A 15,440-nucleotide genomic window follows, 5' to 3' on the forward strand; every position below is an offset into this window, starting at 1 on the left:
GCACTGGCATTGCACCAACTATGCACTCCCCAAGTCGGGTTTATGTAGGTCATGCCAGACAAATAATAGTGTTCTTCAATATAATTACTGATTCATTACGGAGAGGGAATGTAATCGAGTCTGTCTGGATTTCAGGGAGGCGTTAGATATGGTAAATTCATACATTTGAACTCGGATTGAGAAGGCTTTGTGCGCTTGCCTCGCTCTGCTCCTCCGGGAGTTAGCGGTAAAATTCCCGCTGCAGCCCGCCCCGGCAGCGCGGGAGCCTCCCCGCTGGCTGCAGAAGGTGCTGGTGCTCCCACCACCCTTTGCAGACTCTCTCAGCACCCTTTGAAGCACTTCACAGGTAGATGGGGAAACTAAACTACGGTTAGACCAAGACCTGGATCCATATGTGCTGGACCTGGCACTTAGCTTAGGCAATTGCCCCCGCCCCGTCAGCTGCCCTCCATCCCAGGGGCACCCTGGCCCCTCCACTTCTGAGCTTCCTGGTCCATCTTCTGGATGTGTCTCTTTACACACGTTATTCCACTGTTATTTCAGAGGGAAGCGGTAAAAGCCAGAGGACAGGATGGCCCAGCTGGTGCTCACCAGCCCCCTGGCCTGCACCAGGGAAGTAGAGGAGTACAGGAACCTTCAGTAACAACTGGCTGATGCTTTGGTTTCTTTGTGCTGTGCAAGTCAAAAAGAAAGATGTAAAGGTGCTTTTAAAAAAAGTTGCAAGGGAAGTTTGTGCTTTGCCACCCGTCTGCCTCGCAGTGCTGTTCCCTGCTGGATGCCATCTGTTGATAAGCTTTTATCTGTCCTGAACTCAGCTCTGCGTACCAAGCCACCCGTAGCAGTGTACCTGCTCTGGCTGGACTGCCAAGACCCACTTTTTCAGAGACTTGGATGCAACTGCCTTGTGGGCAACATCCAGCCCTGAGCAGCAGCTGGCGAAGCCCAGCCTGTGCACTGAAAGCCTGTTCAGCATCAGCATCTGACTGTCATGGAGCAGGGACCACACAGTGGGGGACAACACAGTCCCTGGCAGGGTGTGGTGACACCAAGACCTGTGCAGTAAGAAATGGAAGGGAAGTGTGTGTGTAAATAATTTACTAGCATGACCTAAATGCTACCAGGACTTTGTTTATTTTTACGAAGTCAGTAAAGAACCACGTGGATTCCAAGACTGGAGTTTGGGGACCAGAGGCTCAGAGGTGACACATTGCAAAGGCATCCAACCCCTCCATGCAGGAAGGCAGATGAGCTGGGAGCAGAAGGCTGCCTTCTGAGTTTCTGAATTTTCCTGCATACAGAAAGTTTTGCAGAGAAATGAGAGACGGAGAAATGCCACGTGTCTACAGGTGACTGCCCCAGAGAGGCAGGAGCTTCACCACAGGCTCTGTGGAGGGAGCAGGGAGGGGAAATAGTTTGCTGGATGATGCCTGTTATCTATTTCAGGTAGGGTTTCTCGCCATCTCCAGCTGCCAGTGCTGCACTGGGCCCTGGGTCCATGGAGAGGTAGGCTTTTGACTGAGAAACAAAAGCAAAGCCTGGACTAATCAGCATCAAAGAAGAGCTAATCACACTTCTCATGAGAGCAGAGACATTGGGCCTCGTGTCTTAGTTGCCTTACAGTACAGGTAATGAGCATGGGTGGGATGCCACGATGCCCTGCTCCACAGCAGTTTCCTTGACATTGCCAAGCCCAGGTGGTCTGGGAGATCAACAGCAGGGCGCCTCCTCCCTGCAAATCCTTGGCTTTCTGAAAGAGGATAAGAGGTGTTGCACACACGTGAGACATTGATTGTTGGCTGCTGGAGTTGTGAGAAGAGGAAGGCTGCTGCTCCTCTTTGTTCCTACTTTTTTTCTTTAAGACTGTGCTCCACAGATCATGTGGTTATAAGAGAATCTCATTTTTCGGTTAAGAAAAACATGCTTTTCCTGCTAGCCAGTGCAAAGAAAAACATGGAAACTCTGGAGCATGAGCCGAAGACTGAAGAGTCAAAAGGCAAACATACAGAATTCAACATTATTGGTTTTAATTTTTTAGATTATGTTCTTTAGGTGACTGACAGTATTTTGGAACATGACTCTCAAATGTTTGGGATTAGCTCTCCTGGAAAGGAGAGGATGTTGGCTCTCGAGTGCCACTTGGGAAAGGCCAGGATCCCAACCCCCAGCTCTGCAGGGAGGTGTTACTAGGCACATACCTAGAGCTTAATCAGAAGTTTGGGACCACCTTTGGGAAGGGTCAGGGAGAAAAACAGATCACTTTTTCAGCAATCCTGCATGTGGCTGGTCCAGCTGGCTAATAGGTCCAGCAGTAATTCCTAACAGCAAGAAACTCTCCCCTTCAAGGGCTACCTGAAGTCCTGTGTGAAATGAGACTTCAGCCAACGGTACAGGCGCTTCTTAGTGGACAAGTATCCACACAATGTAATTTCTGCAGTAACTGGTGTCTTGGTGTCAGCCGTGACCATTCTCGCTGCCACCCAGCAGAGAGGACTGAAATTACCTGGAAATAAATTTCTTCATTAAAGTGTCCTTCCAGCTGAGGCTTTGCACTGCCCTGCAATAACAGCACATGCACATGTACCGCTTTGCTACTTGCACGAGTACAGTGCTGGGATGCTGGCTGGCGTTGTGCAGCTCCTCCCAAGTTCACATGTGTTCAAGATGCGTGGTTCAAAGATGACCAGTCTGTCACTTCTAGTATTGTTGATGGATCAGAGCCCCGCAGATTCAGGCTGTGGAGGATATGATAGTGTCTGTTTCAAATACAGCTGTTCCAAAATGCAAACCAGAATTTGTAAGTGCCACTGAAATGGTGAAGACCCATTGGGGAGCAGGTGTGTGGGTGGTGGGTGGCAAAGGCTCTTTTGGTGAAACAGTTCAAAAGAGCAAGTCTGCTGGCAAAGAGAGGGTCCCACGGTCACCTCCAACAGTATAAGCAGAATGAAAAGCAGCAGTAGCAAAAGCCAGTAATACGCCAAAACCTAAATGTCCAGGCTAAATCAGGCCAATAAAAATAGCTGTGCTGATGAAAGAATATGCCAATCTAAGCCACCTTTCCTGAAGCAGCTGAACCCTCGGTCAGAAAGCTCGTGCCAGGAAGAAGGGCTGTTTCAATGACGATGCTATGGAGGGGGATAGCTCTGCCTCATAGCTGGGCTGTATATGGTTACGGCCAGTTTGCATTTGTGAAGTGCATGCTTTTCCGTATCTCTTTAGTGCCAGAAAAAGCAAAAAATAGGTATTTCTGTGCATGTGTGCATCAGTGAGTTCACGTACTAGACTAGGAAGACTGTGCATATGTGTGTGTGTGTGTCCATGCTAGCTTAAGGAAATGTGTACGTGTGTAAGAACAAGAGCTAGTGAACATGTGAGCAAGACACTGAGTGGCCATCACGTGGCTGCGTGTGAGCGCCCCAGACTGCAGAAGAACCGGCGTGGGCTGGGCCAGGGTGCGGGTGTTACGCAAGGGCGAGTAGGGCTGCGCGAGCGCTTGCTGATGCAAGGCGTGGGGAGCGTGGGTCTGCGCCGGTGCGAGGGCAGGGCAGCAGCGGTGTGCACGCAGGCGCCAGTGCTTGTGGGAAGGGAGGTGATCGCGAGCGCAGGGCAGCACACAGGGCACCCTGGTGCTGGAGGGGAGATGCAGGGAGGCTTTATCCCGACTATTTATACAACACAGTTTGGCTCGGCAAAGAGTTAATGTGGTAAAGAAGAGTCTAGAAGGGCTCCTGCCAGCTGTAAACGGAGCGATCAGCATACACAGGATGTGGCAAGCAGCTAAAGGCGTCCCATTATTAACTTCACTTTTATTTCAAGGGGATTCACTTCTCTGTTCTGTTTCCCATCTGGGAAGTGAAACCTGAGATCATGCTACCATTAAAAAAAAATTGGTCACAGTTCATTTGTTTTTCTACTTTATTCTTTTCTGTTCGTTTAAAAGTTACTTTGCTTTTCCTTGAATGGAACTTATTGAAATTGCTGGTAACACATTAAGTCTTCACTCTCTGTTTCTCTCCTGAGGAATTATCTCATTTGCTCTCGTTTGAAACTGTTGACTCTGAGGGGAGTGTTTACACCCCACAGCGTGCTCACCGTATGGTGCAACCCGGAGCAGAGGGAACAACACGGGTTCCGCCTATGCACAGGCAGAGCTGGCCTGTGCACTGCTTACAAGGTGCTTTGTAAACATTTATTCATTCTTACACACACACGCTCCCTTCCCTCCCCCCATCAGGTGAGGAAATATTATTGTCACCATTTCACAGATGGAAGAAGTGAATGCAGATTGGTTTGGTGACTCACCCACAGCCGCTGAGGCAGATCTAGAGCTGAGGTGTTAAGCTCCCAGCCACCTAATTTAACCCAGCAGGTCACGTTCCCACCCAGGGCTGACAATATAGGTAGCGCCATCTCCATCTACCTGCCACCCACTTGTCCTGTGAAGCAGGAACGCTCATCTCCACGTTTGCAGAATGAGATCAGATTGCTCTGGCTTACGCCATGCAATGGTGTCATCAGAGTGCGATATATCATTATGATATCATGATGTTATTATGCCTGAAACTGACACACAGGCCACGCACAGAACAGAGGTAGGCAGTTGAAAATCCGTGACCGTGTGCTCCTTAACCACATCACACGCACACACCCCCTGTACCAGGGTGTTGGCTGATCCCACCACGCTGCAAGGATCTGCAAACAATCTGCATGCTGGGCAGGGTCTCCCCACCTTCTCTGGTGGGGCCTGGGTTCACTTCTGCCCCATACAGTCCGGTGCAAATGGCTGAGGTAGGAAAGGAAAGATGGCTACATGAGGCAGTGGAAGGAAAACGTTTGCCTCTCCAGTGGAAATGGCTTTTAAAGCACATGGGCAGTAGCTACAGTTCTGTGGCCCCAGTTCTCTGGTGAAGCTGGTTGGTTTTGAGTGCTGAGCACGTACTGGAAACCAAGCCTCCTAAAGGTGGTTCAGTACAAGCACTTGGGAAACCGAGGCTTCAGTGTCTTATCACGACTGAACATCCAGGGCCACATGTCGCCACTGTTTGCTTCTGCTTTGCTATTTGAAATCTTCGCCGACATTGTTATCCTCTCCCACAACTGAATCAGAAACAACAGCAATAAAAAAACCCCGCTCCTTATCATCTTCATTTGCTTTTCACACTGTTTATACGGAGCATGATTTCACTCATATCCAACTCATCACAGACGACTGATATTAGTCAGTTCCACTTTCTGAGGCAGGCTCGTCTGGCTGGCTGCGGCTCTGGCCTCGCAGGATGCTGCTGCCACCAGCCTCACCCTATCAGAGGGGAGGTTAGCTTTCCCTGTACCAATCTCAACTTTCATTTTTAAATGAAACAGTTGGTATTTTCTTCTTTTGAATATAACCTTTGCAACAGATCATTCCAGTGAAGGCTGGTGTTGCTTTTTGCCTTGCCATGTGCAAAACTTATTTCTGTTGCCACGATGAAGTCTGCAGAAAGATCCTCCTTGATTTCTGTGGGCTTTGGACCTGTCCCTCAGGGGCTGTTACTGCATGTGTTGAGAGCAACAGCAAAATGCCCACTAATTTCAAGGTGTGAGAGATGAGCATCTCAGAAGTACTTGAGACTGGGAAGGGGATGCATTTCAGTGCCTGGACTGTTCAAAGACTTCCCTACATCTCTTGCCACCATGGTGCGTGGCTTTGGGGTGCACTAGGACTTTACGACTGTAGGGAGATGGAGAGGTGGAAGATTCTTGACCGTGTAGAAGGAAGATGGCTTGCTCTTCTTCCTCTGGCCCTCCTTTAGGGACAAAGTCCCAAACTGTGCCAGAGACCTGTGTTGCAGTGAGTTGCACCACCATGTCTCCAGGCAGTTGCCTCTGGAGTTGAAGTTTCCTTTCCTTACTGAGGGTTAAATGGGAGTTTTCAGGACGTGGAGGAAGGCAGGGTGGCCAGCACTGTGACCAGCGGTGGCAGACCGTGGGCTGGTGTGCAGAAGAGCTTTGAGTCAGCACCTTTCATCCACAGAAATAGACAACCCTCCGTTGTTGAACTGGCAAAGAGTTAATCTCATAGTTAAAATATTACTGGGCTTTACCTGCTCTTATCCTTCCACAGGGCAAGGGGCAAGGGGCTTCGTAGGTCAGCTGGCTGGTACCTGACAGCAACTAAAGGGAGCCGGTCAAGGCCCAGAATTTGACCTGTGCCTCCTTGGTTAGATCCTCTTCCAAAGTTCATGTCATTCTTTTATAGCCCTTGTTCATGCTTCAGTGTGTTTTGTGCTAAACAGAACGAAGTAAAAAGCCTGCAGAGAAGAAGGACCAGGCCAAAGCTGAGCATGTTCAGTCCAGGCTTCATCAGCCATCCTGCAGTGACACAAGGGTGCAGAGGGTGCTCGGGAGGGCAGCCTCAGCATCGCTGGCTGCTAAATGACAGTCGAGTCCTTAGAACAGTGCGTATCACAGTGCCTAAATCTGAGGAGTCCCCGATGGGGAAGGCGGCTGTGCCAGCTGTGAGAGACAAATAAAATGACTGGTTGAGAAGGAGTCACAAATTCAGGGCAAGCGCCCAAGCAATACCCCGCCTTCTTCTCGTAAGAGGCATATAACCAACACCCCGTGGCACTAGTAATCAGAGCCCTGAGTAGCACAGGGTTTGTTTGCTGCTGACATTGCCACTGTGCCTACCCTAGCCACAGACCTCTGCTCCCAGACCTAAGCTACCAAGACTGCAAGTCACAGTTCCGTTGGCCAAAAGCTTTCTAAACGGGAACAGGGAGCAACCCTTGCTATCTCTACAGGTTCCAGCTCGGCAACGTGTGGTGCTACACCCATTCATCTAAATGCAGAATTAGCTCTGAAGCTAATGATAAGGCTTTCAATGCCATCACACAGCTAATTTATTTCCCCACTGCCCCAAAGTGCTTCCCAGGTGCTGAAAAGCTTAGCTGCCAAAACCTCCATAGCCTCTGCTGGCGTCAGCGACAACACAGCTCTGCGTTGCATCATATTTCCTATTCGTGCAGGCCCCGAGTGCCTTCAGCCATTGATGTGCTCAGCCTCAGAGCCCCCAGCAGTGGGAGGGGGCTGTCGTTCTCCCCCTGACGCGGCCAAGGAGACCTGAGGCCCAACAAGGAGAAGTGGCTTCTCCCCACTCACAGGGGAAATGGGTGTTGGACCACCACCACCAGCTGATGCCTCCCATCTTCCATGCGTGTCTTCCCTCCCCAGAGCAACATGCTTCGCCTTGATGTCAGTGAAGCTGCACAAGTGCAAACTGGACGTGAGGTCACACTACAACACATTGGTTGTGTTGAAGGCACAAGGTCATCCCACCCTTGGGGAGGAGAGAGGACATGGGTGTATATACACACACGAGCACACCTTGGTGGCTGTGTCTAAACACGCGTGTACACGTGGAGCTTCCATTTGGAGATGTGCCCCGCATCTCACGTATCTGTTCAGGCAGAAAAACATCGGTGCCACAGTTCCTGCAGCAGAATCGGTTTTTGTTTTTCTCTCTTGGGATCTGGAGTTACTTCTGGTTTGCAAAAATAGCACTGCTCAAAGCAGCCTTCCTGATAGGTGGAATAGTTTCCCCTAGAGAAGAAACTAGTGGAAATCCCCTCTCCTGAGACATTTTTAACTTTGCCAGGAAACGTACAATGGGAGTGACTGCTTTAACTAGTGAGCTGACTGGGATGAGCTAATGGGTTTTTCCATCTCTAGTGTCTAGTTCCAGGGATTTCCATGAATTACTGTCAGGACAGAAGGCGGCAACAGATTGCAACTGTGGGATCTGCTGTTTCAGCTCCACTGACACGTCATTCCCTCAGGACACCCAGTGACCTGGTTAATCTAGTTCTTTGCTTCTGGCTTCTCCTCGTAAATGATTTATCAACTGGCGTGGATCCCTGTTTGCTTAAGGAGGCGTGTGACGACCTCTAGCAGACCAGCTGCACAAAGCTACAGCCCGCGTTTGGCACCCGACTGCTGGTCCCAGCTTGTGACCCCTGGCACTGGGAGCAGAAGGACAGGGCTCTGGCAGAGCCCAATGGCAAGGGCTGATGCAGGGAAATGTGGGTAGTGTTTACATGGCTCTGTGGAGAGCCTTGGTGACTAAGCCTTCAGCTCGTCAGCAGGGATACTTACAGCCCTGCCTCAGCCCATCCTGACCCTCACAAGACAGAGGTCCTGGCTGGGTGACTGGCTGCCGTGTTTGCTGTATATAAGCTGTGGGGTACGAGTCATGGGAAGCGTCAGCTGTGCCAGAGCCAGTCTTTGGGTCTGTGTGCTCCAGAGAAAAAATAGCATGAACGTCCACCACCTTTTCCATCCTCACAAACTAGCATCAGTGGCAACAACACCAGTGTGTGAACCAGATGCGGTTCTGGAGGTCTTTGTCATGCACACACATAGGTCATCACAGACAAAACGCTGCAGCTAAAAAGAAGATCTTACAGATCTAAACTCAAGCACTCAAGCCAGGGAGGTGAGGGATGATCCTTCAGGCTTTTGTACATGAAGCTAAAGGGGTGTGGAAAGAGATCAGATATCACAAATTGGGCACCCCCCTAAAAAATATCTATGGGCAACTCCCTGCCTTCCCTCCAGGCCAGTCACTGCTGCTGCCTGCTGTTTCAAATCCGGTTATCCTGAGCTATGCCTGTTTTGGCAAATACGGTGCAGCAGAGGGGAGGTCCCGTTCCCGTTCCCGTCGGTGCTGTATGCATGCCACAGATCACAGAGATTAGTATGGGAGGAATAGCTCAGATGAGCTGCTTGAGGCAGGTATTGGGAAGCTTACAACAGAGCTGTGCAATGATTAGAAATATAAAACTGTTTAACAAAATCTTCATTTTGGAAGGTACAGGGCCATGCTGAATTTCCAGATGGCCAGAGGCTGTTTCATAGGGGTGGCACCCAGCAGAAAGGGAAGCTGAGGAAGCCCAGCTCCATCAGTGGCCTGGACAGCCCTGCTCCCCAGAAGCTAGGTGTCACACCAACCAAGGGCCACACGTCATCAGGGAGGACTGGCTCAGGCTGCGGCAGGGAATCTGCAGCCACATGTAGGCAGAATCACGGGGTGTGTTTTCTTCTCACATAAGGTTGGATCTGCAGCAGCTTTCAGCTTCCTGGGACATGAGAAGTGGTTTTGTTCATAGCCCAAAATGACGGAAGGTGCAGCTCCTGTTCCCTTTTCTGGGGGCACGCCACGAGCTTCCTTTCTTCGGGCCTCAACAGGAACCTCTGTGTTCACGTACCTCATGCTCACACTCTGCACCTTGTACAGCACACCAGCATCACCGAAGGACAGACAGCTGGTGGGATGTGTGAGGGCTAATCCCACCTCACCAGGAGCAGCCATAGCTACTCTGTGGCTCAAAACCCAAAACCACGTCCCAAAAAAGTATGCAGTCTAGGCTGAGCCCACACACCCTATGAGTTCCCAGTTGTAGTTGCTCGTCTGAGAGTCAGGACATGGAAAGAAAGGAAGGCTAGCGAGTTACCCCAAAATCATATTTCCAAACTCTTAATACGGGGAGACATATTTTAGGTATAAACTTTGATGTGAATTCCCAGGTGCTGGTAGATTTATATATGGATGACACAGGCTTCAGGCTTAGTTTCAAGCCCAGACTCACTGAGTGTTTGCAGCACCTCTTCCGTAAAGACTCGTGCTCTCCAAACAGTGGAGAAGAGCCTGGTCCATGTAGAAACTATGTCCTTACCAGCAGCACAAGTACAGTTGGCTCAAACCTCCTGGCTTTGCAAACTCAAGCGTGTTCACTGAGGACAGCACAGATGTAGAGTCAAGCAAGTGCAAAACTCCCCAGAAGTGTTCCCTGTTCCTAGGGTGATGAAACAAGAGCTGAGTTTTCTCATTGACCTCTTTTGTGGCAGCTGCACAGATCTAGTAATGGCAGATATAAAAATGCACCCAGAAACTCTGGCAGAGCCAGGACTGGAATCTGCTTCCTCTCATCACCAGTCTCCCAGGCTGGGGAAGAGATCGCTTCCAGGTGCCTGGCTTTATTCCGGTCCTGGCAACACAAGGCCATTTTCTGGTCCATTTTCTGTCTATCTCAAAAGGGTTTTAATTTGCATTTTTGACCACAACCAAGAAGATATTTTCATTGAGCTGTTCACACAGAAACCATTTTATTGAGCTGTTCTGGTTTTGGTGTGCTAAAATCACCCATCTGGCAGAGAAATTCAGTGCAAGACAGAGAGAAGTCGCATACCTCTCAGCTGGATACTCCGGTCAAGGCTACAGCTACCTTCTCTGTAGTCAAGGCATCCTCCTTTACCACCACTGTTCTGGAAAGACAGGCTCAGAGTTAAGAGGCATGTGATTCCAGTGTCTCGTCCAGGTCCACTGCTGCTGAGGTTCACATTAAATCTGCTGGCAAGGTCTAACAAGACTGCATGCAGAAGGGCACAGTTATGGATGTATAGAAGTTAAAGGAATGATAACCTGCTTTTCTTGGACATGGTCCAGTATTCACTAAAGGGATTTCCATGAGCATTACTAGGACTCAAATCAGACCATAAATTTCTTCTGCTTTATTAAAGTGGGAAAAAAAATCCAAACTAAAAATCTATTTTAAAAGTTGTTTCCCCTTTTTCTTATGCATTTATTATCCTTTCTTCTCCTTCCTGGCACTGGGAAGAGTATATCCTACCTCTGACAAGACCTTGATCTGACAACTGTCCATAACATGAGAAGTGCATTCCTGAGTCCCCCAGTTTTGCTGACCGTGGAGAATCACAGAATCATTTAGGTTGGAATAGACCTTTAAGATCACCAAGTCTGTTAACCCGGGACTGCCAAGTACCTACATGTTTTTTGAACGCTTCCAGAGGTGGTGATTCTACCATTCTACCACCTCCCTGGGCAGCCTGTTCCAATGCTTGAGCACCCTTCCAGTGAACAACTGACTTGGCCCTGCTCCACTTCAAGGCTCGTCACTTGTACCAGGCACTGTTCTTCAGTGATGTTCCAGCAGAATGTTCTTCCTGTCCGATGATCACCTCCCCAAAATATCAATTAAAAAATGTCACATTTCTGTACCCTGTGGATGTCATCTGCCTTATTTGTGCACTTGGTTCATGCAGGGTTGTGACACACACTTCCCACAAGTCATCTAAGGAGGAGTATTACACGTATTGAGGCACGTAGAGATGCTGGCAGAGCACCTAATTGGATTTCAAAAGGGCATTGCTCCTGCTGCCTTTTGGTTTCAGTACAGGCTGGACATGTAAACCCCAGTTTCCATCTCTAGGCAGCAAACACCTTTAAGGTCTGGCTGACAGCCTCAGTCCCCCCTTAGACTATGGTACTTAGCTCTCAGGGTGTTGCAAGGATGGAAGAAGTAATGACTATGAGTTCTCGGGAAATATAGAAATGGGGTCAACTAAGTAACTTTTAAATCAATTAGAAAGACAGTCTATTAACACTTTCTGCTAACAGCCAGCTTTGATTGATTCCTATGATTCCCACTGCCAGCATCTCCATTCACACAAGGAAACAGTTATGACCCTTCTCCCTCAAAAGGTTGGTTTATCTCATTTAATATGGAGAGAGCATGAAGATAGATGTATCAATGTGACATTAACTCCCCCTTTTTGTTCCCATGCTTAAAAAAGAAAAGCAGCATTCAAACCTTAAAGTGGAAAGTGAATCACAGAGTGGCCATGGATTGGAGCCATTAAATGCCTAGCTGCATTTTTTTATTGAAACAACGGAAGCAATTAACTGCACAAATAGCTTTGGCAAAGTGGGCTTTAAGTTCTGTGAAATTCACAGCCCTATACCCGAAAAGGTCAAGTACAGCAGCAAAGCCTTTGACCCTTCTGAGTGCTGAGGCACTGGCTCAGCACTGGCCCCAGGATCGCTGCTGGCGCATCAGGCAAAGCACACACTAAATAGGTGCGAGCGCGAAGCCTAAAGGAGCTACCACATCTCTGCTTTGATTTCCATGCAACTTCGGAAATGTCAGGGTCAGTTCCCAGGGAGCAATTCCTGGTCCGTTACAGGTAAGTGTGGAGCCCAGAGGGGAGCAAATCCATAGTCCTCCTTTTGAACAAGAGGAGAGAAAAAAACAGATCTAGTTTGTTTCCAGTGCTGTCTTGACTGCCCATAGGTTTTGGTCTGAATTACTAAATTGGGAGGCCTGTCTTTACGCCCCGTGTTTGAAAGGAAAGCTTTTCTGTACTTTTTAGCATTGTGGTGTGTGAGCAATAGGGCTGCCATCTAGAGGCCAAAGCAACTTTCCAGCACATTCTCTGGGACAGCAATGGCACTGGCAATAACCTGCTCCCCACACCACCACCTTGTAAAGGATTTCTCATTTCTAAATACAATTGCTATAGTAAAAAGCACTTCTCCATCCACCATCTCTCATTCAAGAACTGCATATCCTGCCTTAATCAATCCAGCCTAAGAATGGGCTATATAGGTAATGAATGTGTCTGCCATAGGGCTGAAGGACAGTACGAAACACGAACTATAAAGCAGACACTTGCAGGGGCTTTGGGGGTGGTATTAAACATGTGGGTTTGAAAGAGTTATAGCAGGGAGACTCAAGTATGGGACAGGGCTTTGTGTTGCTTCCTTGGTCACATCAAGCTCTATAGCCACAGAGCGAGCACAATTCTCAGCGGCTCCTCCCATTGTTGCTCCTCACTACTTCCCAGCTTGGGAAGAGTTTGCTCTGGAAGTGCCCCAGAACTGCATCTGTTTTGGCTCTGAATGTGCTTTTCTCCCATCCCTACAGCAATATCATTCCTTTCTGGCAACAAGCATGGGGACCAGGTCTGCTGAGACCAGCAGCAAGCTCTGGCTACCTAGGCCTGGACACTTTCCTTCCCAACTTGTCCCTCAACTGAATACTTCAAGTCAAGCTGATACAAACTCCCAGCAACTGGAACCAGGCTGGAACTTGTCTTGGTGATTACAGCCTGTACAGAAAAGTCACATCTCAGCTCATGCTCCTTCCCCATGGCTGCTCCTCTGTCTTGCTGCCTAATCTTCTCTCTAGTCTGGCTTAAGTATGGCCTTTCCCCATGCATTTCCCTGCAGCAGGTGTAGGAGTCATTTAGTACTGACAAACGTTAAAAGGAACGAGGCAGAGGACATTCACAGCAACCTATTGCTCTCCATAATGCCCGATGCTAATTTGAGGTGTGTTAAACCCTTCTACCCCCCACACACCTCCAGCAGCCAAGCAGGTTGAAGTGGAGCAGGAAAGCAAGGGATGCAGGGCAATACTCGGGCCTTGCAGCTGGAGAACCCCAGTCAAATGTCCTCACAAAGCACTTCAGTTTTGCTTGCACAGTGCCTGCCCTGTGCTCCGCACCCGCTGTATTGCAAAATCCCCCGTTGATGTGACTAAGCGTCACGCTCTGCAGCCTCAGCTTTGGTTTCTAGCTCTCACAGCCCTGAAATGGAGACGGGGAAGTGTCAGACTCTTTCTGTTCTCCTTAACTAGGACTTTCTGACCACGGGTGTTTTTGAGTCCAAGGAGCTGGAGGGACCCTTCAGTCAACACTATCACGTGAGTGGCTAAATAAAAACAGATCTAAACCTAGTCAGTGCTGCTTACATCAAGGAAAGGGGAAGCGGCCGTTGACTCCAGCAAGCACCAGCAAAGTTCTGCAAGAGGTGGCTAAAAATAGGGCTGCCCCCTACAACACTTCCGTCCTGCCTTTGACACACTCGCAGCTCTCACATCCCATCGGCCTCGCCGTTTCCTTGTCGCAGGCTCGCCTCACACCCCGGCGTCAGAGCAGCCCTTCCTGCCTGCGGACAGCCTCAGGAGCTTTGAAGTGCGGGCAGCTCCCTCCCACCCTGCTGTAAGCGGCCACAGCCGTGTCCCCCCCCCCCCCCCCCCCCCGTCCCCTGCCCCCTTTACATGTACTTCAGCTGCAAATGAGAAGCAGGGCAAGTGCCTGGTGACTGTCTCACCCTAAGAAGATTGTGACAGTCTTGCCCTAAGAAGACACTAGAGGTCCCAGAGGTACTGAAGATCAGAAAAGCTTTCCACAGTGGAGTGTTTTCTCAGTAGATGAAATGGTAGAAAGTGTTTGTTTGAATACCCCGGGATAGCATTCCCAAACACTGCCTTTCAATTTTGTTGCTTATTCTTGGAGAACTTGGAGCCGAAACGGCCTGAACATGCTTTTTGGAGTAAAAAGCAGAACAAGTGAGCCCAGAATGTAGTGAAGGGGAACTGCTCTGCATGGTCTGAGGCTCAGATACCCTTGCCCCTGGAGCCAGGGAGATGGCTGTTAGCCACAATAGTGTTGTGTGGATGTTGGATGATGGCACATAGATGGAGGTGTGTTGGCAATGTGCTGTATGAAGAGCAAGAGCATTGCCAGTTCTGCCAGTGCTGTTCATAGAACAGGGCTCAGGGTGGATGGCCATCACAGTTAGGCTGAGGAAAAAGCAACAAAGTCTGTTAACCCAGATGAAATGGATACTGTTGAAAGTAGCCTGTGCTGTTTTGCGCAAGGTTTTCCAAATGCTGGGAATGTCCATGGGAAGTTGGGCTGATTGGGAGCTCACCTCATTAACACTTCTGTCTTCCCTGCTTTTCAGTCCAGCAAGTACCAAGAAGGACAAGGCAGAACATGCTGGACTCCTGGTAAAGACAAACAGGATCAGGGAAATCCAAGACCAGGGCTTTGCCACCTTCTCTGGACCACAAAACAATTAAGCAATTCACCATCTTTTTGCCATGCTGAGGCAAAGGTCCAGGCAGTCTGGGAGCTGATCCACTCCTCCAGGAGTCTGGAATTTGGCTGTTCTGGCCTTAAGCTCAGCGATCTGGTCTCAAAAGATAAACACTTCACGGACCCCAGTTCAGCTCCCAGGTACCAGGGGTGAATCAAGAAAGCCAGCAGAGTCCCCTTGCTGTAAAAGGGCTGACAGTGAAGGGGAACTGGGCCCTGTCACTGAGGGTGGGGGCTGCTGTCTGGGGGTCACCTCTGTGGAGCCCTGACATTGGCAGAGGACTGGAGTGTGGAGCGGCTGCCTTGGGGATCTGGCTTGTTAAGGGCCAGAGGTCTCTGGAGCGGACCATGGAAAGGCCCACCTGGCAAGAGAGCCCCCCGCCAGCCTGCAGGACAGCTGCCAGGGAGTAACAGCCCTGTTACCAGAGGGATGCTTCAGGGCACTGGGTGGTAAAACATAGCAGAAAACTTTTCCATTCAGAAGTCACACCCAGACAGCAAGAAATTTTCTCCAGACCAAGCCAAAAGGTATTTCCTGAAGCCCCTTTGTCACCAGACTCCTCTGGAGGAATAGCAGCATGCAGCACATAACTGGCACTGATGGGAAGCAGGGCCGTAGCAAGACAAGAGCACAGCCCCCACTCCAGGCAGCTCCCGTGGGCCCACACATGTCGGGAGGACAATGCTGACAGTTTTAAGTTTCTCAATCTACTGCAGAA

The sequence above is a fragment of the Falco punctatus genome (genome assembly GCF_963210335.1).
Source record: "Falco punctatus genome assembly, chromosome: 7".
Classification (NCBI taxonomy): domain Eukaryota; kingdom Metazoa; phylum Chordata; class Aves; order Falconiformes; family Falconidae; genus Falco; species Falco punctatus.